The 26,992-nt window shown below is 36.1% G+C and overlaps 2 long non-coding RNA genes across 5 annotated transcripts; one reads left to right on the forward strand and one right to left on the reverse strand.

Moving 5' to 3' along the window:
• Positions 1-26,799, forward strand: LOC124895943. Its single transcript, XR_007052177.1, has 3 exons — positions 1-129; positions 6,624-7,875; positions 26,429-26,799. It is a non-coding gene; the product is annotated as an uncharacterized LOC124895943 (long non-coding RNA).
• LOC107867399 lies at positions 1,254-5,257 on the reverse strand. Of its 4 annotated transcripts, XR_001673170.2 has the most exons (4): positions 4,954-5,257; positions 4,694-4,827; positions 3,371-4,314; positions 2,067-3,201 (listed from the first exon to the last, which is right to left on the reverse strand). It is a non-coding gene; the product is annotated as an uncharacterized LOC107867399 (long non-coding RNA). The 4 variants fall into 4 exon arrangements; XR_007052175.1 differs by lacking the exon at positions 4,694-4,827 and adding an exon at positions 1,254-1,465 and having other exon boundaries at positions 2,465-4,314; positions 4,954-5,256; XR_007052174.1 differs by lacking the exon at positions 4,694-4,827 and having other exon boundaries at positions 2,067-3,216.
• Positions 26,800-26,992: the final 193 nt, after the last annotated feature.

Genomic DNA, 26,992 nt, shown 5'->3' on the forward strand with positions numbered 1-26,992 from the left:
GTCCAGCCAAATATATACCAACACAAAAACAAAAAATCAATTAAAATCACTTAGGAAAGTAGAAGGTCTGGAGTATCAGTGGATGCTTCATCTTCTTCAACCAAGTCTGTAATTTCATCCGGATTACAGGTGACATTTTCGTGCTTTAACGTTCTAATTTGTGTCTAATTTCAGTTTGACGATTGAGAAATACTTGACAATCCATTTCCTTTGCTTGACTCAAGAAGACAGTAGATTGAATCCCATTTGTAATTGATACCACCACCAGCCGCTCTATCCTTGCAAATTTAATGTACTATCGATTAGAGCTGCTATCTTTTATTCAAGCTAAGTATCTAATTCTTCTATGTACTTCTTTAGTCTCTATACACCATGAAATGACTGAATTTTTCTTCAGGAATCTCAAAGTTGTGTAGATTTGAAGTATCCACCTCTGTTGCATCTGCTCCAAAAAAGAAACTAGTTGTGTGTGTCTATTTCTTCCCCTGAACTTAACTTTCAATGGAGTGGAATCTATGTTAGATTCAATATCACCACCTAAGTCAACCTCAGGGTAAAAAACACCCACTGTTTTAACTAGAGACAACGTACAAGAATTGGCTTGACCCTGTAGTACTGCGTCTGTCGATACAACCTGAACATGCATATGATTTAAACAAAAATGGCAATTGTGAATGCTCCATGTAATTTTTATTCCATATGTGGCACCTCAAAGCTCTCACCAGGGGCATGGTATGTTAATCAACAGAACTTACTTTAGACATAAAAGAGTTATTTATATTGCATCTTAATCACCATTTCATATTAACCGCTCTTTAATTTCTTAAGGACCTCTCACTTGTCTGATTCTGGTTGTGGTGTGCTGATTTTGCCCAAATTAATGATCCTTTTTCCTGTACTTGGAACCTCTTGGAAATTATTAAACATGTAAGAGCTTGCAAAATGAAAAACATGTTGGGTTCGAAATCGAGAGGCGCCATGCGGAAGCTATTAGTTGTAAATTATCGTAGTGATAATTCAGACGACGAAGAAAAACATACTAAAAACATATTATTCATGTAATTTGGTCAAGTGACCTACATATTGAAAACTAATATAAAAAACATTAAAATCTATTGGGAGAAAATCTCCCCCTAAACAAGACTTTTTAAACTACTACATTGTGGATGCTACTATGTTATGGTATGAGAAGGGGTCTTCTATTTATAGATGTCCAAAACCTTTCCTCCAACAAAGAGGTTAGCCAAATATAGAAAAGAATTATATTTTTTTCTTTCAGGAAAAGTAAAAGTAATTATGATAACTTTTATTTTACTTTTAAGAAAAAATAAAATTTAATATAGTAAGAAAATCAGTGCAAAAATCCTAACAAATCTTCCTTTTTTGGCTTGATTGTCTTTACTTGATCCGTCTTCTCTTCATATCACGTGCATGAACTTCGTTCTTGATATAATCTTCATAACTGCTGCTTGCCATGGTTAAAAATAAGGTTTAAAATATCATGATTAAAAATTGATTTAAAAGCAATATTTTATTTTTATTTTTAAAGATGCAGCAGCAGGAGTGTTGAAAATATGGTTGAAACTTGTTCTCCATATTTAGTTCGACAAAAATCTTCATTATCTTCCAAATTATTCCAGCTTGATTTTAAAACCGCTTTGAACCTGTTTAATCTCATCTCACCACACTGTTGGACCATTGAACCGTAAGTTTTGATACCACTTGTTGGGTTCGAAATCGAGAGGGCGTCATGCGGAAGCTATTAGTTGCAAACTATCGTAGTGATAATTCAGACGACGAAGAAAAACATACTAAAACATATTATTGATGTAATTTGATCAAGTGACCTACATATTGAAAACTAATATCAAAAACATTAAAATCTATTGGGAGAAAATCTCCCCCTAAACGAGACTCTTTAAACAATGACATTGTGGATGCTACTATGTTATGGTATGAGAAGGAGGTCTTCTATTTATAGATGTTCAAAACCTTTCCTCCAAGAAAGAGGTTAGCCAAATATGAAAAATAATTATATTTTTTTCTTTCAGAAAAAGTAAAAGTAATTATGGTAACTTTTATTTTCCTTCTAAGAAAAAATAAAACTTAAATATAGTAAGAAAATCAGGACAAAAATCCTAACAAAACAAGGTTAACAAAAAGTCAAAAAGTCTTCCTTAAGGAGTGTTGTACTCTTACTGATATTAAATCCCTCAACCTCCTAATAGAGTTGAACTCCATTGTTACACTCCAGGAAATATCCCATACACTGTTACGTATATAAACCAAGGCCAGTGAATCTATTTTTATGATAACATTTAGCAACTTTTTATCAAAACAATACCGCAAACCTTCTCTCATGGCCACAACTTCTGCTACAAGATTTGCAGAATCAGGAATCTTAAAATCATTAGCACTAATAAATATTCAACACAAAAAGTCATAGAACTGGGGTCTGGATTACCTCTAGATGCCCTATCTGTATTATATTTCCACCAACCACTTAGAGGGGCACTCCATATCTCAATAGTAGCCTTAAAATTAGGCTTGTAATCATCCAATAAAGCAATAATTTGGGGCCAATTCCTTGGTACTTCAATGTAATCAAACTTTCATTTCATGAATAATCTGATATTACTTGTAATGTCTTAGATAACTTTCCTGGTAGAGTACCTACCTCCATGTAATACAGTGTTCCTTTTTTTCCATAGGAACCATAAAATTACATTAGGAAGAACATTAAAAATAGCCAGTTGTCTATCATTTTCATGAGCATCCCACCACTTCTTAATTGATTTCTTCACCTAAATCCATGGCCCTACAATACTTGCAGCAATAGTGAAAAACTTCCACACAGAAATAGCAACCTCACCCTTTAAAAACTAGTGATCCATATTTTCCCTCACGGGGATCTTACAACACTGACAAAATTGGGAAATGTTAGGATTCCAAAGAGGCATAACTGTTGCTACAGAAACTCTACTAGTTCACACCCTTCAGGTAAAGAAAGAAATTTTAAAAGGAATTTCCTTCACCAACATCTTCTTTAAAAAATTCAGATTCCTCTTCTTGTTTTCTCAACAATTTCCAAACACTTTTCACTGTGAGTTTTCCTGAATTTGTTTTGATCCACCATGGCCTATCCCCCTAATCTTGAAGCCCGCAATGATTCAAATGTAGTTGCACATGCTCTATAATGCTCTGAGGCAGAAGATCCTTTATTAAATCATAATCCCATCCATTAATAGTTAGGAAGACATCAATATCAGATATAAATACGACATGCACTTACCTATGAATGTTTATTAAATAAAGGGCCTAACAAAATAAAGGGCCTAACATAGACCAGATAACCATATAGAAGAAGTACCTTCTTTAGGTTCCCACCAAATGAATTGCTTAATTTTCTCCTTGTTTTGAATCATATGCTTTCACAGTTGTGATCTGCCTTTGCACTGCACTAGGGAATGAATTTTCTTCTTACAATATTTGTTCCACATGAAATAGGCCCACATTGTATTCTGGGTCCTAAATCTCCACCAAAGCTTAGCATACTTGACCCGAGAAACCTCAAACATCGATATGAAACCCAAACTTCCTTCTTGCTTGGGTAAACAAATTTTATCCCAAGCTGCCTAGTGCTTGCTTTTTTATAAAACTTTATTGTTCCAAAAGACAACAACAACAACAAACTCAGTATATTCCCACAAAGTGGGGTCTGGGGAGGGTAGAGTGTACGCAGTCCATACCACTACCTCTAAAGATGTAGAGAGGCTGTTTCCGATAGACCCCCGGCTCAAGATTAAAGACAGTATACAAAAGCATCAAAAGCAAGGAGCATGTTAAAATAACATAGGTACGACATCCACAGAAGATTGTACATTGCCAAACAAAGAACACCAAAGTCCACCTAATTACTAGCTAAGGGTGTTCTAAAAAATTCTATGAAGCTCTTTAATAACACATTTAGGAGGAACAATGGCTAATAATATATGCATAGGAACACTTTGTAGCACGTTGGTGGTTAAAACTTCTTTACCTTCATAAGACAATATTTCAGGCCTGAGGTTTTGATTTCACCTTATTAATCTGAGCAGCATAATGTTCCTTCCTCTTTTTAAGATGAGATATAGGGCATCCTAGATAGATCAAAAGAATTAATTTCTATTTATCCATGTACGTTCCTCCACGAGACTTTTATCAGCAGCAATACCATTTTGATGCATATAAAATGCGCTCTTCTCCTTGTTCACCTTCTGGCCTGATTGAGCCTCATAATCATGTAGAATACACGTGATTTTCTTCCAGAAATACCTGTTAAAAGATGTAAAAATGATTGTATCATCTACTTAAGGCAGATGATTAATATTAGCACTCCACTTTGATTATTTATACCCTATCTACAAATCATCATCAAAAGAAGCATTAAGGACCCTAGATAAAACTTTAGCAGATAGAATAAATAAATTTGGGAACAATAGATCATCTTGCTTTACTCTTCTTGTAGAGTGGAAAAATCTATGAGCTTGACCATTTATCAACATAGAGTATCAATTATTGGAGATAAGTCTCCAAATCAGGTCAACCACTAATTTTGAGAAACCCATTCTCTTAGTACTTTCATAAGAAAGAACCAGGAGACTATCATAAGCTTTGGCCATGTCAAGCTCAATAATCATATTAGCAGGCTTACCTCTCTTCCAGATATCTGTTACAACTTCCTATATCAACAACACATTCTCAATGATGCTTCTAGCTTTCACAAAACTTGACTGGTTAGATGAGATTAACCCAGGCAACAAATCTTCAATTCTATCATGAACAACTCTGTAAATGATTTTATTGATCAAATTACTTAAACTATTTGATCTTAAGTTTGAAAAGACCTAACTTGATCTTTTTTAGGCAAAAGAATCAGATTAGTATGAGTAAAAGATTTAGAAAGGGTATTACCTCTGAAAAACTCTTGAATAACTCTGTAAATATCTTGATCCAACTATTTCCTAACAAATCTAATAAAACCTACCAGTCAGGCCATCTGGACCATTTGAGCTATCATCACTAAGATTAGAAATAGCCTTCTTGACTTCTTCTTCTTCAGAGGGTAAACCTATGAGATTTGCATTCTCTGTATCATTAATTACTTCAGGAATATAATGCAACAAAGAAAAGGATGTAGTATCTCTATCTTGACATCAATAATATCATTTTCTACCCCTCACTGAAGCATCACTATAATGATAATACAATTTAATGCTCAAATAAGGTCTCTAATATAAAGCCGAGCCCCTCTCGAATGACACAATAATAAATAAGGAAATTTAACGCACAATGTTAATAATATCAGGTCAAGCCCCCACTCTAGCAACACAATAATAAATAATCTCTCAAATCAATAATAATATTCACATAATCCCCCTACGGAAAACACAAAATTAACAACAATGTAAATAACAATATATCACAAAACTTACCCAAACCTAGCTTGTTCTTTATAATAGGTCCATCTTTACCAAAGATGACATCATTAGACTAAAATACTAAAAGAAAAATGATAATTGTTAACAACATGCACTAATAAGATACACTAAACTGCAATAATTACATCAACTATTACAAGTCTATTATAAAGTCTATTTATAATCTGAATATTTTTTAAACCTTAATCATTCCGTCAAATAACAACAGTAATATAATTATCCCCTAAGAGGTCACTAATCCCTGATAATGTTAATAAATTATTCACTAAAAATGATTCAAACTCTAAAATAGGCATCCACTATCAATTTATTCAAGGTCAATAAGTCATCTTTCTACAATCTACTCTAAGTATGTTTTCAAGACTAACTAAGGAAAGCAATTATGTAACTACAATCTACAAAAAGACTTCGATACCTGCGGAGATGCTCTTCATTTCACTTAAGAGGGACCCCAAACCCTAATCAATTCACAATAACAGCATACAACCTATAAACACCTCAGAAAAAGTTAGGGTACATCTCAACTTGCCTTTAATGAAGATCCACAAGTCAAAACTCAGTCCAAAGCATCAACCAAAAGTTTTACTCTGTTGAATTATCACCAAACACATTCAATCTAATCAGATATAACATCTACAAGTCAAAAGGAGTCCATCGATAACCATATCAATATCATTTGGTTTCAGATAAAAAATCAACAAAAAAGAATAATTATATTAGTGAAAGAGAGTGTTGAGACAAAAAAATATTCTAAGTCTCTAATTATATTCACTATACAAAAGAGAGTAATTATATTGGTAAAAATGAGAGTAAAGACAAAAAATATTTTGAATCTTCAACTATATTCACTATACAAATAGAGTAATCAACTAATTTAGGGTTTCTTAAGTTGTACATCATGATGGGTTATTGTATCCTGGAGGGGACAGCTCAAGAGTTGAGGGGACAACTCAAGAGTTGATATTGCTGGATTATGTAGATTATGTTACATTGGGCTTGAATCTTCTTAAAGAGAGCAAATATCTTTGCCTCAACTTGAATAGTATTTGTTCATTTTTTATTTATTTTAATTTCAACTGTAATTATTGTAATTTCTGATATATTACACCATCAATTTTAAGGAGATTCATGATTTTGTTGTAGTTTGAAAAAATGCGTATATCAATATGTGAGATCTCAACATCACTCAACATTACTCAGACGTTACTAGATCACTTCAACAGATGAAGGAAGAGAAAGATGAGTAAAATATTTTTCTACTTGTTCAACTTAAGCGGAGGAAAGGTAAACATTTTTCTACTTATTGAGAAGGAAAGGTAAAAAAAAAAATTACCTAATATTTTTACGAGTAAGTGACACAACTTTTCACTAACACAACGATATTCAAATTCTTGATATGGTGGGAGTTTGTGAAATAAGAAAAATGTGATATTTGTACTTTTGAGAATGAGTTAAAATAAAAAGTATTAAAGTGCAGATATAAGTCTTGCAATAAATCACATGTTACTATTTACATTTGAGTTAATGTCTTTGGCTCTAACATGCATGTTATCAAAAATAATGAAAAAATTGAGTAGTCATTTTGACATGAAAAATTGAGTGAGATAAATTCCATTCTAGAAATGAAAATTACCTAAATCACGTGATGAAATTTTTCTTGACATGTCACATTATGGTGAAAAAAATTGTGAAGTACATTTTGTTGATAGTATAAGCCATGCAACCCTTTTGATTTAAATTTGTGGAAGTGGTGTTAAAAAAAGGAGTTTGCTAGCCTAGTAAAAAAAAAAGAGATATGTGGCTAATTGCACTTGGCTTGAAAATATGTATATAGTAAAAATACTTAGCAAGTACAAGCAAATCAGGTATATTTACTTGGTAAGAATATTGCAACTTGTTTTATTAAAAAATAAATTCTGCTATATTTAAAAGTGTTTTTGATATAAATGAAAAAATTTGGTGCTATTTGTTGAAATAAAAAAAGCAATTTATTATTTGCTAGTTCTATCATGGAGGTTGAACTACTTATTTTAGGTTCAACTAGTGAAAAATTGAATTGATCAATCACTTTATTTTGAGAAATTAATTTTTCTAGTTCTGAGTTATTGTGATAGCACCAATAAACTGTTTTTATAACATTAAATTTGAACCCATAAGGAGAAAATAATATTATGATCATATTTAACATATGGTACCAACAAATGATTATGTCAAATTTTGTGATAATCTTGCAGATGATCTAACCAAGGTCTTGTCAAGATAAAAGATCTGAAACACATAGAGGAGGAGGAATGAAGTCTATAAAAATACATGAGTCATATATGAGAAAACTCAATCTGGCTACTAGAGATCCTATAATCAGGTTCAATAGGAAGAACGAATCATTAATGACTTGGTATGAGATGCACAATTATTTAATCCCTTCCTATGATGTGTGTGAGTTTTTTTCCTGTGATAATTTATAAAGGTTGATTCTAAGAACTCTTAATGATTTTATAACTCGTATGATTGGGGTGTCAAAGTTACAGGACCGCCCTTGACAGATTTCACTATATGAGTGTAGAAGTCGGTCGTTTCCTATGAGAACTGGACTTATTCTCAAAAACACTCATGAAAAATCGGGATAATACATGGCCTTAATGTGTTGACTATTAAAGCTTATGTCAACACCTATATTATTGTATGTAGGCAGTAATACTTTATTTTCCTTAAGCAGTCATAGTTCAAGTTTGAAAACACTACAGACTCTAGAGTAAAGGTTACAGTTTTACTAAGGCCTCATTTGTTTGCACTTAATAGATGTCTGAATCTGAATGATTCAGACTTCTGACCATTAAGTGCATTTGTTTTTCATTAAGATTTTGGCTCTTAACAGGTATGAATAGGTCTTAACCATCAGATATGGAACTAAGTCGGGTTGCATTTGTTCTTTTAAGATTCAGATGTCTGAATCTGAATGCATATCTGAATGATTAAAATGTTGTCTCTAGATCTGAAAACTGAAGAAAAAAAATTATTTGTATGTAAAATAAAATAAAAAATATAATTCAAATAAAAAATTAATTCGATATTATAAAAGTATGTAATTTAATACAACAAAATTATTATTTGATTTAGAAAAAATATTTATGTTTGTTAGTGATAGTGGTGATGGTTTATAATGGTGGTTGCGGTAACAATGATTGATGTTAGTGATAAATAATGTTGGTGGTGGTAGTTGTGATGATTGTTGGTGGAGAAAGTTGTGATGGTCGGTATTATAGTGACTGTTATGATGGTAGCGATTGATGGTGGTGGTGGTGGTTTTAATGTGACGTTGCTTGATGTTAGCAGTTTGAGGTATTAATTGTGTTGGCCGAAACATGTATGCATGATGGTTGATGATGTGTTGGTGCTAGTTGGAGATGTTGTTTGTTGGGATGATGGAGATGGTTGTTAGTATAGATAAATTATAGCGATGGTAGTGGTTAAAGTGGTGGTAGAGTGGCGTTACTAGAGACAATGGTGGTGGCGGCTGAAGAATGTGTGGAGGTTGTGATCAGCAGTAGGGATTGACCGGTAGTGGTTGATGATTGTGGTGTTGTCGACGACGGTGGTGGCGGTAAATATAACAGAATAATAGAGGTAGTAGGTGTGGTAGCGGTTAACAATAGTGGTTGGTAGCGATATTTGTTGTCGATGGTGGTTGCGATGGTGGAGGTGGTTGGTGGTGGTGGTTGACAATAGTAGTGCTGGCAGAGATAGTTAGTAGTGGTGACTACTGATTATGAATAGAGTAGTGAATATTATCAAACACCAGAATATCTCTTCAGTCCTATTAAGACTTGGTTCAAGATTTGAATGATTAAAACTTATTCAAACCTATTAAGACCTAAAATCTTAATAAAAAACAAATACACTTAATGGTCTGAAGTCTGATTAAGAGGTATTTTTATATTGAATAATATTCACCACTACTCTAACCATAATCATCATTCACAAAAGCCTTACTCCTCGAAGACCATAACCTGCTTCGAAGGCCGAAAACCTGTCTGCAACACTTCAATCCCAAATCCTTACTCCTCACAAACACACCCAAAATCAACTAAAATATAGAATCTACACGTCAAAAAAAGCCAATGATAATCGTATTAACTATTTTCTAGTCGGGGTCAAAACGGACCCCTAAAATGATTTTAAAAAAAGAAGGGTAAAATCATAACTTTATTTCAAACACATGTTCCCCATATTTTTAGGAGTCTATAGCTGAAAACCCAAGCGAAAACAAGTTAAAAACGAGGTTCAAATCTAAGAAAAATTATTTTTAAGCTTTACCAGGTAAATTTCGCGAAAGCCATTTAAAAATAAAAATTGAAGTTGTTTCGAAGATGAAATAAAAAAATGATAATTATAGGATTAGAAACTCACACAAGTGAAAAGGGGTATAAATTGGAGTTTAAATTAGAGAAATTCAATTTGGCCTTATGGGCCAAAATCCCTAAATTTCATTCTTAACCCAAGTTTAAAATAAGAAATAAATGATAATGATTGAAGAAATTAATTGAAATAGGTGTCATGGAGCTTACCTAAGCTTAGAAGTGGAGAAAGTTGCTTAAAATTATGGAATCCTAAGCTTCAAGTCTCAAAAATGGTGAAAAATAGCGAAAACAAAGTATTTTATATACCCAGGCATAACGATCGCGGACTAGGTACGCAGCACCTGGCTAACAAGGGTATCGCGATCGCGGACTAAGTATTGCAATTGCGAGATATGTCTACAAGTCCCATTCGCGATTATGATAGGAGCATCGCGATTGCGGGTGCACCAACTGGGGACTTGGTGCATTCCAAGTCTCCGCGGGCCCCTCGGGATTCATCCGAAATCTCGTGAATGCAAATGAACTATGTTACCCTATCAAACTCAATGCACCGGACTCAATTGCAATATCAAATTTTTGAAAAAATGTCATTTCACAAAGTTGACCCCCGAAATTCAAAATCACAACTTTCAAAATCGAGCGTCGAAATGAGATTTAAAAGTCATAAAATCATACCAACCATGTTACCACACTAAAATTGACGTTCTAAATCTGTTGGCGCAGTCCATTCTTCTATCCGTCGTAAGGATCAAAAGATATTGACTGAAGTCAATTATAAGGCTCTTGAAGCCACAAAAACCACGATATCACATAAGTGGTACCAAAATGCATCGAAAACCATGTCAATCATCCTCACACCCCATAAATACCATAACACAACCACTGGGATGGGTAAAATGGTAAAATCACACAGAAACACATTTCACATATTTCATCAAAATTCAAACTATTACATCATCCTCCACTAAAGATCTAGTTCGCCCTCGAACTAAAGACAAGAGAAATACCCAAATCAGCAAAAAGCTGGGGATACAAACTACGTATATTAGACTAACCTCCCAAGCAGCCTCATCTATAGGTCGATGCCTTCATAGGACCTTGACCACATGAATGACTCTAGTATGCAATCGTCAAACATCCCTGACCAATATGGGGACCGGTTCTTTAACAAAAGAAAATTTTTCATCTAACTGAACCGACTCCCAATAAATGACATGAGACTTATCTGGAATATAATGGCGATGCATGGAAGCATGAAAAAATGGATGAACAACTGATAAGTCTGGGGAAAAGCTAACTCATAAGACACATCACCAACAGTCCGAAGAATCTCAAATGGACCAATATACTTGAGACTAAGCTTGCCCCTCTTTTCAAACCTCATCACACCCTTCATGGGCAAAACTCAAAGGAAAACACGATCACCAACACCAAATCTGAAGGCACGAAATCTATGGTTTGCATAACATTTCTGCCTACTCTAAACCGCTCGAAGTCTATCATGAATGATTCGATTGCTATCCAAAGACTCATGAAACCTCAAACCAACCCACTAGAGAGTGACAATGCCTACCATACAAAGCCTCAAAACGAGCCATATCGATACTGAAATAGTAGCTATTGTTATTTGCAAACTCCACCAAGGCTAAATATTGATCCCACTGCTACAAAAATCCATCACACAAGCGCGAAGCATATCCTCCAAAACCTGTATAGTCTGATCTGACTGTCCATCATTCTGGGGATAAAATGCGGTGATAAGATCAACTTGAGTACCCACGTCATCCGAAAAAGTTTTCCAAAAGTGAGATGTGAACACAGAATCTCAATCTGATATGATAGACATTGGTACACCATGTAGTCGCATAATCTTATGAATTTAGATACGAGCCAAACTCTCAGCATTGAAAGAGACCTACACCAGAATGAAATGAGCAGACTTGGTCAATCGATCCATAATGACCCAACCACTATCAGAACCATGCGAAGTACGAGGCAATCCTATCACAAAGTCTATAGTGATCCGTTCCCATTACCAATTAGGAATGGGTAATCTCTGAAGCAATCCATCAGGTCTCAAATGCTCGACCTTCACTTGTTGGAAACAAAGAAAAGATCTAGAAAATCTGCTACATCCTTCCTCATACCACCCACCAGTTATGTTGTCTCAAGTTACGATATATCTTGTCACTACCGAATAGATAGAATACCTGGAACAATGGACCTCCTCCAAAATCAATATAATCTAGTCATCTACCCTCGACACAAAAACTTGTCCTTCGATCCTCAAAACTCCACTTGGATCAAGTGAGGCTTTCTTAGCCTCACCACTCAATACCTTATCCGAATCAACCTCAACCCAACATCATCAAATTGATGAGCTCAAATTTGTTCCATCAAAGAAGACCTAGCCTCCACAAATGCTAAAACACACCAGGTGTCGAAATATTAAGCGTAACCATCTGGTTATCTAAAGACTAAACCTCTAAGGCCAAAGGCCTCTCCTGGGTCAAAAGATACGCCATGCTACCCATGCTAGTCGACTTCTGGCTCAAGGCATCTGCAATAATATTAGTTTTGCCCGGGTGATAGAGAATAGTCAAGTCATAATCCTTAAGCTACTCAAGCCAATGACGCTACCTCATAGTAAGATCTCGTTGGGTGAAAAAGTACTAAAGGCTATGATAATTCGAAATCTCACAATAGACTCTATATAAGTAGTGTTCACAACTTCAAACCAAAAACAATCACGCACAACTCCAACTCATGGGTAGGGTAATTCTTCACATAGGGCTTCAACTGACGAGAAGCATATGAAATAACCTTACCCTACTACATTAACACAACACCTAACCCGACAGCTAAAGTATCATAAAATATGGTGAAACACACGCCTTCCTTGGTAAAGTCAAGATAGGAGTTGAAGTCAACAAATCCTTGAGCTTTTGGAAGCTCGTCTCACAAGCATCAGACCACTTAAAGAAAATCTTCCTCTGAGTCAATTTAGTCAATGGAGCTGCAATAGATGAAAAATCCTTACAAAATATCGATAATAACTTGCCACGCCAACAAAACTCTAAATCTCAATAGGCAAAGTAGGACTAGCCTAATCACGAACCGCTGCAATCTTGGCTGGATTAACCATAATACCATCCTTAGTTACCACATGACCCAAGAAAGATATAGACTCGAACCAAAACTCACACTTGGAGAACTTGACATACAACTTCTCATCCCTCAATCAATGAAGCACAATCCGCAAATGCTCCTCGTGATCGGCCTCTCTTAAAATAAACCAAGATATCATCTAAAATACAATAACAAAGGAGTCGAGATACGATCAAAACACTCGGTTCATCAACTCCATGAATGCAGTCGAGGCATTAGTTAACCAAAAGGACATGACCAAGAACTCATAATGACCATATCGAGTTCAAAAAGCTGTATATTTGAAAATCTAATCATCAACTGGTGATACCCGAACCTTAAATCAATCTTTGAAAACACTGCGGCACCCTGAGGTTGATCAAACAAATCATCAATACGAGAAAAGGGATACTTATTCTTAATCATTACCCTGTTCAACTGTCGATAATCGATACACATCCACATAGATCCATCCTTCTTCTTCACAAACAAGACAGACGCACCCCAAGATGATACACTAGGTTGGATAAATCCCTTATCCAACAACTTCTACAACTGATCTTTCAATTCCTTCAACTCAGTTGGGGCCATCTACAAGGAGGAATAGAAATAGGCTTGGTGCCCGGATCAGCATCAATAACAAAATCAATATAATGATCCAGAGGCATACCAGGTAAATTCATAGGGAACACATCCATAAACTCATGAACAACACGAACAAAATCCAAAGAAGGAGTAAAACAACACTAGTATCACAAATATGAGCCAAGTACGACAAAATCCCCTCTCAACAATAGACGAGCCTAAATATAAGATATAATCCTCTTAGGACCTGAATGAAACATACCCTTCTAATCTATCTTTGGCACACCCGACGAAGCTAGAGTCACGATCTTATCATAACCATCTAAGACAGCATGATAAGGATCCAACCAATCAATACCCAAGATGACACCGAAATCAACCATACCTAATACAAGCAAATCTACCTAAGTCTCACGCCCAAAAAAAGTCATAATACAAGATTGATACACTCAATCCACCACTAAAGAATCTCCTACTGGGTAGATACATGAATAGGCATAGAAAGAGTCTCACTAATAGAATCAAAACTCAAAGCAAAATATGCACATATAGTAGAAAGTCATTCCCGGATCAAATAACACAGATACATATCTGAAATAATTGGGGATAATACCTATGATCACAACAGTAGAAGCCTCTACCTCTGGTCGAGCGATTATAACATAGCACTATCCATGATCCGCAACTGGATAAGTAGCCCTGTGACCACTATCACGGGCTCCACTACCTCCATCTCTTGCACCCCTGGTAGAACCCTCTACCTCTCACAGCTGAAATAAAAGTAGCTCTACTCACACGACGAGGACAGTCCTTGGCCAAATGGTCAATCTCATCACACATAAAGCTACCTCTATGGCTCAACTCAATAGGAGAAGGTATGACTAAGCCCGTACGGCCACCCTGAACTATTGGACCAAAAGACCCACTACCCAAATGTTGCAAGGCTACCTGCACTGGCCTACCATGATACCCACGATAACCTCTAAAATCTCTACCTCAAGAAGTATGGCCTTTGAGCTCACCAAAATGACGCACCTTCTTGGCACCTCCCTGAGATGCTCGAAGAATACCCTCAGTCATCTTAGCATGATTAACTATACTCTAAAAAGATGCTCTAAATACAACCATCTAACACGTAACCAACTGAAGTGAGATATCTAATTCCTTTACGAACTTTCAAATCATCTCAAACTCGGTGGAAATGCTGGCATAAGAATATCTAGATAAGACATGGAAGCGTGCCTCATACTTTGCAACAATCATGAAGCCCTGATCCAAGCAATAAAGCTCATCTATCATTCTATCCCTCAGACTATAAGGCACAAATCTCTCTAAAAAAGCATCGAAAAATTGATCCCAAGTAATCTCGAGAGAATCAAGAGGTCTGGAACTAATTAACAATCTCCACCAATCTCTAGCAACATCTCTTAACTGATAAGTAGTATAAGCAATCCCATGCAACTCAAGCGACAAATTAAGCAACTTCTCCTGATAATCAATCAAAAACTCGTAGGCATCCTCACCCACAATACCACTGAATCTAGGAGGACCCAAATGAGTAAATCTCCCAAACCTCTTCTAGTCCTCAGAAAACATAACTGTACTCGCAACAAAAGGATACGTGGTGAATTTGGTGGGTTGAGATCCCATCTAGAGAGGTAACATAAATGAAGGTTGAACTCCCAACCTCAGAATACCATACTCAGATGTCGACGCTGAAAGAGGAGTAACACTTGAGGTCTGAGTAGTACCAAAAGTAGAAGCAAGTGCACCTGGAGGATCCACTCTCGGGACTAGAAAAACACCAAGCACACTCAAAGGAGCACCATCTAAATAGGTCAACTAGTGAACCACCAACCCCTCTAGCGCTGGGTAGAAGAACTCCGTGGAATTGAAGTAGGACCCAAACCTCTAACATGCTCAACACGAGGCTCTAGGGAAAGCTACCTAGCACTAATCCTAGATGAGACAAACCTATGTGCCCGTCCACTGCTTTGAGTCTTTTCGCGACTCTCAACTAGCCCTTTAGACTGGCTCTATCCTTGGATGAGGGCTCTGTATTTCCAACCTTATGAGATTTAGTCATCACCATCTGCGCCAAAAATAATGAAATACTCCCTCCGTTGTATAATAAATGAATTATTGGATTTTGGCACACAAATTAAGGAATAAACATTAAAGACATAAATTTAACACAACTTTCTATTTTTACCCCAAAAAAGAAAAAGTTGACCTTGTAATACCTTTTCAAAAGTTAATTGGTTGTCAAATCATAAGGTAAATTTGGATAAAAATTCAATGATTCACTTATTTTGAAACACCAATAAATACCCCAATAATTCACTTATTCTGAAACGGGGGGAGTATGAGTTAGAACATAAAGTATAAAAGAAATCTGCATGATAAGAAACAAAACGAGAAAAATTTTCTAAATACATCTTATAGCCCCTCGAAGATAGATACGGACGTCTACGTACCAATTTGCAAGACTCTATTAAATATCTCATTCTTACACCATTGAGACCAATGAATCTGGCTGCTCTGATACTAATTTACCATGACCCAAAATCGAAGGGTCATGATGGCACTTATGGCGGCGAAGCTTTAATAAGTAAATCTATCACACAGACTGATACAAAAAGGGTAATAACAATCCAAACCCAAAGATAGGCTCCTAGAACGATGCTGAACTATATTAATATAGCAATAGCGGAAAGTATAAACTCAAGGATAATATGCCAAACTCCCTAAAACCCGGTGTCACAGCGTAAGAACTACTAATACAACCCATGAATCAAATACACCAGAAAATTCAATAGGAACAATCTCTATCTCTGAGTACTAGTAAAGACATAGTCTAATACAAGAAGATAGAAGTGGACTCTAGACACATAAAAATCCAACTGCTACCTTGAATAACTCTGAAGGCGGCCAAATCAATCACCGTGTGGCGCACTCAAACTAGGACCAACATCGAAAAAATGTAGTAGGTGTGAGTACGGTCCACTTGTACTCAGTAGGTATCATAGGACAACTGAGCAAAGTAGATAATAAGGCATACAAAAATACACACTAAAGGCACGCCACCTATAATCAGAAAATATCCCACAACGGTAGCCCACACCGCTTGCACTAATAGTTCTATAATATCCATGTATAACACAGCAAAACACTAGAAAAGAATACAAGTATACATACAAACCACATATAAGCAAAGAAAAGAAGAAAACAATATATATAAGAGCATTAAGTAAAGTAAGGGAGGATAGAACAATGGATAGGTAACAAGTCAAACAGAATACACAATAACATCACAAACATAATAAATTAAATACAATAAGAATGATGATGATGTAATGCACGATGTTGTCGCACAACCTTCGAAATCGTCGCATAGCCTCTGAGACTGTCACACAGTCTCCGTATACACCTACGAAGCAAAAGCTTCAAGACGTAGGACCCATGGGGGGTTCGCCAACCCATATACAACTCAATATTCATGACTCATCTCCGGCACATCCCTTAGAGAAGGTCCATAAAATTCGATGTTCCCGGTGAATCCAAAATTTCCCTGTGTTTCCAACAATTTCAGTGTTTTCAGTTTTTTCAGTGCTTCCAGAGTACATACATGACATAAGACACCAATAAAGTACAACATACAACAATAATAAGTATATAAAACATACGACAAACAAGTGAAGTAATGCATGTGATGCCATGAGAATGATGATGCAATGTTCACAACCAACCAACCATGAGAATATCCAATAACCCATCAATATACCAATATGTGAGCCCATACATCCACTTAATATATCCAACCATCTATGAAAAACAACATGATTCATATGCCAATAGAGTATGAACATATCAACATACATAATTGATACCACAATAGACTTTTCATCCAACAAGATACCATTATTTTCATGCATATAGTCTATAAACATCACAAGGACCCCACACAGTCACACATAATAATTAATAACTTAAAACCACCAAATACATCACATATAGGCCCCCACACAAGCACAACACAATAAGATAGCCATTTTTCATGATTAGTTCCAAGACCCTTAACATGCTTTTGTATCAAAATTAACTACCTAACCCAGTCTAAAAGAAGTTAAGTCATAACCTATCTTGAAGGTCGAAAACCAGTTCGCAACACTTTAATCCTAAAACCTTACTCCTTATGAATGGAATCAAAATCAACTCAAATATAGGAAGATAGAATCTAAACATCAAAAGAAAGTAAACGATACTCATATTACCTATTTTCAAGTCGGGATCAAAATGGACCCACGGAATATAATTTTTTTAAAAAAAGTGCAAAATTGTAACTTTATTTCAAAAATATGTTTCCCATATTTTTAGGAGTCTACAGCTGAAAACTAAATAAAAATGAGTTTAAAACGAGGTTCAAATTGAAGAAAATCCATTTTAAACTATACCGATAAAATCTCTGAAATCCATTTAAAAAACAAAAGTTGAAGTTGTTTTGAAGATGAAATTGAGAGAAAACTGATAATTATAGGATTAAAAACTCACCCAAGTGAAAAAAGGTAGCAATTGGGGTTTAAATTGGAGAAATACAATTGTTTAGGCCTTATAGGCCAAAATCTCCAACTTCCATACTTAATCCATGTTTAAAACAAGAAATAGATGATAAAGATTGAAGGAATTAATTGAAATAGGTGTCATGGAGCTTACCCAAGCTTAGAAGTGGTGAAAGTTGCTCAAAATCATGAAACCCTAAGCTCCAAGTCTCAAAATAGTGAAAAATGGCAAAAACCAGGTATTATATACCTAGGTATCGCGATCGCGGATAAGCTGTCGCGATCATGGTACCTGGCTGACAAGGGTATCACGATCGCCAATTAAGTGTCGCGATTACAACGTGTGTATGCAGGCCCCAATCGTGATCGCTACAGGAGCATCACGATCGTGGGTGCACCAGCTAGTTCATTCCAAGTCTCTGCAGGCACTTCGAAATTTATCCAAAATTCCATGAATGGAAATGAACTATGCTACCCTACCAAATTCGACACTACATTCTCAGTGGAGATATCAAATTTTCAAAAAAAATCATTTTTACAAAGTTGATCTCCGAAATCCAAAATCATAACTTTCTGAACCGAGGGTTGAAATTAGATTTAAAAGTCATAAAACCACACCAGCCATGTTATCACCCTAAAATTAATATTCTGAATCTGCTGGTAGAATTCGTTCTGTCATTCGTCACACAGATAAAAAAATGTTGACTGAAGTTAACTATAATGCTCTTGAAGCCACCAAAAATCACGATATCACATAAATGACACCAAAATGCATCGGAAACTATTCCAATCATTTTCATATCCCAAATACCACAACACAACCATTAAGAGGGATAAAATGATCAAATCACACAGAAATACATATTTTCATCAAAATTCAAATCGTTACAGAGAGTGACTTCAGAAGGACAAGATGCGGAAAGTGAGATTGTGTTGGTTCGAACATGTGATAAGGAGATGCATGGATGCTCCAGTATAGAGGTGTGAGAGGCTTGCTATGGATGATTTTAGGCGGAATAAAGTTAGGTCAAAGAAATATTGGAGGGAGGTGATTAGACATGATATAGAGCAGTTACATCTTACATAGGACATGACCCTTGATAGAAAGGTATGAAGGACTCGGATTAGGGTAGAGGGTTAGTGGATAGGAGTGCGATTGTGAAGTTCGTGGTGCTTTGGTGATGTATATTATTTTGAATAGATAGTTTATCGTAGAACCTTGTGGGTTTCTTGTTTACTTTATCATCTAGTAGTGTGTTATACCACTTTGTTGTGCGCTTTTATATCTTTTGTTTGTTATGCTGTTATCTATCATGAGCCGGGGGTCTATAGAAAACAACCTCTCTAATTCTTCTGAGGTAGTGGTATGAACTGAGTACACTTTGCTATCCCCAAAACACATTTTGTGGGAATACACTGGGTATGTTGTTCTTGTTTTGTCTCATGGCTATTAGTGCTATTAGTGACTTATAATTCTAGTAACCTCTATCTCAATTATCTTTTCACTACTTCTTCCTATTTATTGCAAGGAAGATTCATCATTTACAAATAGTGATATTCTTGCATATTTTTCAAATATAAGAAAATATAGAGTGCATAAAAGAGAGTAACTATATTAGTGAAAGCAAGAGCTAAGACCAAAAAAAAATATTTTAAGTCTCTAACTATATTCATTATACAAAAGAGATTAATTATATTGGTAAAAGAGAGAGTTAAGACAAAAAAAATATTTCAAGTTTTTAACTATATTCACTATATAAAGAGAGTGATTATATATTGAAAGAAGGTATTTTTGTGGTGGATTTTTAAGTTCTTCGACTAATCTGGTGTTGCTTGAGTTGTACATCATGATGAACTGTTGTCTCCTGGAAGAGATAAGTCAAAAGTGATACTGCGGAACTGATGTAGATTATATTGGCAGTTGCCCATGTTCCAGTCAAAGGCTCATGGCCTAATCCTATTTTCTTTTGGTTTCCAATCCTATTTGAAAAAGAATTCGAATTTTTATTCCTATTTGGAGTTGGTTTAGCTTTAGGAAAAAACACCACCCATTATTTATAAATAAGACTACTTGAGAGAGAATTATTCACGTTTATTGGTATTTGTCCTTCAAAGACATTATCACATACGAAAGGTTAGTGAGAGAACTTTCACCAAAGAGAAAAGAGAGAAAGAGAGTTTAGTTGTTGCAGTTTTTTTCTCCGACCAGCCAACTTCAGATCGTGTTTTTCACCTTGTTCACCATTGCATCGAGCTAAAATTTTTACTGGATGTTTTTAATATCTTGCTGTTTGATTTGAACTGTGAAAATCAAATTTGGAGATTCGCAGCATCCAATTTTGAGTCTCGAATAGTAGCTATATTTCAGGTGGTTTCTCTTGATTTACTTTTGTTGGTGTAGCTATTGTTTTTTCATGTTTGGCTCTTGTAGTGTGGCCATTTAGAGAATATTTTTAACTCCTCTTATTGTTATAGTGGAGCAATTTGAATTTCTCTGACCCCGTAGTTGTTACCTTCAACTTGAAGGGTTTTCCACGTTAAATTTGGTGTTCTTTACTTTTTTTTGTATTTACCTCTATCCGTCATAACAGATTATAGCATAGGGAGCTTGAATCTCCTTAAAGAGAGCAAAATATTCGTGCCTCACCCTGAATATTACTTATTTATTTTTTGCTTATTTTAATTTCAATTATAATCATTGTAATTTATAGTATAGAATACCACCACTATTTTTAGTATATATATCATAACTACTTTTTTTTCCTACCATAGTATTCGTGGAGAGAATCTGTGAAACTTTTTGCAAGATCCTTATTGAATGCAAAAGGACACCACTATTGAAAAAATCATAACCCGGTCGGAAAATTACGCTGGTTCGCTGGCAAAGCTTGTTACTCCACAAGAGGGTATCAGCTGCAACCTTCCATCGATTACGTTCGAAAACTTTCTTTCCCCTAAATTTCAATCCATCCCTGAAGAGGAGGGTGAAGATACATAGACAAATTCGGATTCCCCGAGATCCCTGCACTTGAGGAATTATGGTGATTCAATGGGTCCAATGGTAAATCGACGACTATAATTCTCTGAGACAAAGAATTCTACCAAAGCCACTCCCACAGTGAAAATGGAGTACGGTGAGAATCGAGTTGCTCATAAAGGTAAACCCCCATCTTATATTCCGCCAACCACAAAACAAGGAAAAATCTCTGTGAGTATTTTTGAGGAAGATATTCGTAGTCAAGTGGAGTATTGGAAGTTTGCTCTAATTGGGTTCGTGATTGGAGATACCCTTTACCTGAAATCGATTGAGGCATACACTACACATGCTTGGAACTGTGCTACCAAGCCTCAAGTGCTAAGCCATGACAATGGGTACTTTATTTTTAGATTAAATACAACTGAAGAGTGTGACAGGTGTTAATAGGAGAATCGTACACTTTCCACAACTAACCGTTTATTGTTCAGGCATGGGATATAGTTTTTGAGTTCAATCCGAACTGTATAACCACCATTCCTTTGTGGGTTACCTTCCCAGGACTCCCAGTTGGCTACTGGTCAAGTGAAGTTCTTAGTAAGCTTGCTAGTGCCTTAGGAAAGCCCAAACATACTGACCAATTCATTGCCAATATGGAACGAATCTCTTATGCAAGGGTTTTGGTGGAAACCGACATAGCTCAGCCTCTTATCGATACCATTGAGATGGTCACCCCTACTGGTGTGTTTCAGCAACCTGTAGAGTATGAGTGGAAACCAAAATATTGTGGACACTGTCTAAAATTTGGTCACAACTCATAGACTTGTAGAACAAAATAGGAGAATGCAGTACAAAAAGGGAGGGGTTTAAAGAGGTGCCAAAGAAAAATAGAAGGAAAAGAAGGCCCCAAAAGCAGCAATGGCAGAGTAGAGATGAAGAAAAAGATGCTGCTGGTCCAGCTAAACCACCTACTCTCTACCCAAAGGACATTTTTGCAAGTGACATGGCAAAGGATTCTCATGGAGTGACTGGTATGGTTAGAAAAAATGAACAGGCTAGTACTAGTATGGGTAGCTCCAACAAGTTTGGCCCCCTGCTACATGTATCAGCTGAAGAGGAATCTCCAGGAAAGCCTGGGGAAGCCCCTAATATATGATCATATCCACTTGGAACATCAGGGGCTTAAACCAGCCCCTGAAACAGGAAGAGATTAAGCTCTTTCTGAAAAAGCATAAGATTGAGGTTTTTGGGTGTTTGGAAACCAGAGTAAAGGAAAACAAAGCATTAAATATCCTGCAGAAGATAGTACCAAGCTGGAGTAAGTGTTGTAACTATCCCATGGCTTCGAATGGAAGAATTTGGCTAATATGGCAGACATATGTGAAAGTATCTATAATTATGGTAAAGGAGCAATTTATCCACTGCTATATAAATGTTGATAGTGACACTTTCTCTGCATATGTTACTATTTTCTATGCAAAGAATAGTGTGCAGGAAATGGTGGAGCTGTCGAATAACCTTAAAATGTTAGGAAGCTCTATTCAGGAACCTTGGTTGCTGAGTGGAGATTTTAATGCTATAATGTCATCTGATAACAAAATGAAATACAGGACTTCAGGGATTGTATGGATCATCTGCTTCTAACCTCCCCGAAGGCAAAAGGGTGCTATTATACCTTTTGTAACAAACAGCGGCAAGAACATAGGGTGTATTCAACGATTGACTGGGCATTTAGGAACTATCATTGGTTGCAGAGTTATGGGTCTATTGAGTTTGATTTTCTCAATCCAGGGGTCTCTAATCATTCCCTTATTCTCATCCACCACACTACTCAGCAATTATCTAGACCAAAACCTTTTAAGATTTATAATACTGTGATAGAACACCAGGAATTTCCTGAGATTGTAGCATCCACATGGTAGAGGACTATTTCAGGGACAAACATTTACAAGTTGAGTAACAAATTAAAAGCTCTAAAATCTGAGTTGCAGGGACTGAATTCTCACCTTGCCTCCTATGCTCAGAAAATCCAATATACCAAAGAGAGGATAGATATAACTTAGAGCAAGATTGTTGTAGATCCCATGAATCAGGTTTTGATCAATGAGGAAAAGCAACTACTGCAGGATCTTTCTCAGTGGACTCTAGTGGAGGAGAAGGTGTTAAGGAAAAAATCTAAGGCAATTTGGATTAAATGTGGAGATGCGAATTCCAGATACTTCCACGCTCAATGTAAGATCAGGGCTAACAGAAGTTCCATCTCTTCTATATATGATAACACAGGTACAAAAATTATAAACCCCTGTTTTATTGAAAATGTGTTTATTGGATACTTTTCTAGCCTTATGGGTACATCAGCAACTGAGCTTCCATGTCCAAACTCTGTGGTGATTCAAAGTAGTCCATGCTTGCCTCACCAACAGAAATTGGAACTTATCAGGGATATCACTGAACATGAGATATTGAGTGCTCTAAAAAGTATGCCAATAGACAAAGCTCCAGGGATAAATGGATTCCCGGTAGAGTTTTCACTAGCCAATGGAGTATAGTCAAGAAAGATGTCCTCAATGAGAAAAAATTTTGAAATCATTTAGTTGCACTGCAGTCACTTTGGTCCCAAAATGTGCTAATCCTACCATGGTAAAAGATTACAGACCCATATCCTATTGCAATACCTTTTACATGTTGATCACTAAGATCTTAACAAATAGAATCAAACAGGCTATTGGTACCATCATAGGATCCTCTCGTCAGCATTCATTGAAGGGAGAAGCATCATTGATAACATACTTTTTAGCCATGAATTATTCAAGTGGTATACAAGGAAGGGACTAGTTTGTATTGAAAGTTGACTTAAGGAAAGCATATAACTCTATTGAGTGGTACTTTCTCAAGAGTGTATTAGCTGAGTTGGGATTTCCCGGAAAGTTTATTGCTTGGGTCATGGAATGTGTATGTTCAGTATCCTATTCACTAGTTATAAATGGTGGGCTCACCAAACCTTTTCAGGGAAAGAAAGGTATAAGGCAAGCTGACCCTATGTCACCTTACCTTTTCGTAATAGCCATGGAATACTTGAATAGAGAACTAAATAATCTGGATGGACACCAAAGCTTTCAGTACCATCATAGGTATAAAAAACTGGGAGTCAAATATTTATGTTTTGCTGATGACTTGTTACTATTCTGTAAAGCTGATCTCCAATCGGTCAGATTACTCCAGGAGGCATTCCAAAAAATTTCTAAGGCATCAGGACTGTAAGTAAACATTGATAAGAATTCTATTTATTTTTCTAGCGCTAAGCCACTGGTAAAACAGCAATTACTGGATTATCTCGGCTACAATGGGGGAGGGTTGCCTTTCGAGTACCTTGGTGTTCCTTTATCCTCAAAGAAGCTCAAAATAGACCAATGCCTACCACTGGTAGATAAGATAGTTGAGAGAATGAGATGCTGGAGTGCTAAATTTCTATCCTATGCAGGTAGACTCCAGCTGATTAAAACTGTGGTTGTTGGTATTCAGACCTACTGGGTACATATTTTCCTTATGCCAAAAAAGATTATGAAACTGATTAGTGGATTATGTAGAGTGTTTCTATGGACTGGTGCTGTTTTGAACTCAAAGAAAGCTTTGGTTGCTTGGGACAAACTCTGCCTTCCACAGTCGGTTGGGTGGCCTAAATGTCCTAAACCTTTACCTATGGAATAACTGCAATCACAAAGCAACTTTGGTCCCTTGTTGATAAGGACTGCCTATGGATCAAATGGGTCCATGCCTATTATTTGAAAAATGACACCGTGGAGATATGTGAGAGTCCAAGAAATGCCACCTGGTCAATCAGAAAGATCATAAATACAAGACATCATGTTATAACAGCTCCAAGACTACAAGGGCAGTTGCTGGCTCGATTAAATTCATGTGTGAAAGGCTCAAAATTCCATATCAAAAAGTTGTATGATACACTATTGCCCCAACTCCCAAAAGTCCCATGGAAAGGTATCATCTTGAATCACTGTGTACATCCCAGACATAAATTCATTTTGTGGTTAGCTTTATTAGATAGACTGTTTACCATTAAAAGGTTGGCCAGATTTGGGTTTGAAGTCCCACCAGTGTGCGTGTTCTGTGGAAATGATGATGAAACTCATAACCATTTGTTCTTGGATTGTCATATTACTAGAAGATTGTGGATAAGATTGATAAAATAGCTGGGTGTTCAAAGAACAGTTGGAAGCTAGATATCAGAAGTGGAATGGGTTGCAAAATATTCGAAAGGAAAATCAGCTAGAGGTGCTCTGATTTGTTGTGTATTTGCTGTGATGGTTAACACCATCTAGAGAGAAAGAAACCTCATCAGATTCCGGCATGGAAGGTATCAAGAAGATGGTGTATGCAGAGAAATAGCCATCCATATGCACATCCAAGGTCAAACATATCAGAAGTGGGGTCCGATGCTAAAGCAACTGCAGGCATGGCCCTGATATAGTGGTTTAGGTGTTGAAGATCATGTTCCTGTATTTTTTTAGTTGATGCCTTAATATTGATGGGATAGTTGCTCACTAATTTTGAACCCATGAATGCAGTTCCTGGCTAAGTTGCTCGGACTCGGGTGCGGGTATCCGAGACGGGTGCGAATTCGAGAGTCGGATTCGTCAAAATATAAATTTAAGATTCGGGGGTGCGAATCCGAGTGTGGATACGGGTGAGGGGATTCGGCAAAAAAAAAATTAAATATTATAAATATAGAGTTATAAAGATATTCTAAAATTTTTTAGTTAATTTGCTATTTTTAGTTATTTTTGTCTTCTGATTTTACTTTTCAATTAGGAATAGTATTTGTATTAAAAACTTTTTCCAAAATTATAACTCACGTTTATTTACTAAAAATAAAAAATAAATATAATTAAGAAGTTAAATTTAATACTGTCAAAGTATAATATACTCACCGACAAACAGTGCTGGCAATAGATTATTATTAATTAATTATTAATAGTAAAGGAACTAATTATTAATTAAAAATAATAAAAAGAAAAGACAAAAGTTTCAAAACCAAACTGACTTGGAAAAAAATAACCTGTCACTGTGTAAACACGACTACGCCGATGATAGAGTACGACGATGATTTCTGGTACCCTGAGGTGGTACAACGTCTGAGCCAATGATTTTCGGCGACGTTGATGATGATTTTTGGCGATGTCGACGATGATTTCTGGTGACGGCTGATGTTTCAATTTTTTACGGAACATTTAGCGTCATCTTCTTGGGAAAATTGTATGTTTTCAAGCAACCAAAGTGGTATTTAATGAGTTTTTGTTAGTGTTTCAGGGAAAGGAGTGAACCATAGAAGAAACTTGGAAAAAGTAGCAGAAAAGGAATTTAACGGTCAAAATGGTGGACCATCAGTCTTGCGACGGACCACCAGGTGTACCGTCAGGCTTTATCCAGAAACCACTCTTCTGAAGGACTCAGTGACGGACCAAATGGTGTACCGTCAGACTTTCGACAGACCACCAGTTGGACCGTCAGGCTTTATCCAGAAACCAGTCTTCTGAAGGACTCAGTGACGAACCAAATGGTGGACCGTCAGACTTTCGACGGACCACCACTTTGGCCGTTGACTTGGACGCAGTTTTTCTGATTTTAAATTTTAAATTCCTTTTTACCTGGGAACATATAAATACTAAATTTTAGGGTTAGTGGAGGAGCTTTTTTTTCTTTTACAAGTTTTTCATCTATAGAAAATATATGTAACCTAGTACTTTGGGGATTGAAGCATATCTTTGGGGAAGTTAATCATTCAATTCTTTATTGAAGATTCAAGAACTGATTCTTGAGATTTTTGTAAGTGAATTCTAAATCTATTTATGAATAATACAAGAATTATTTCTT

Source organism: Capsicum annuum, chromosome 1, assembly GCF_002878395.1.
Source record: "Capsicum annuum cultivar UCD-10X-F1 chromosome 1, UCD10Xv1.1, whole genome shotgun sequence".
NCBI lineage: Eukaryota > Viridiplantae > Streptophyta > Magnoliopsida > Solanales > Solanaceae > Capsicum > Capsicum annuum.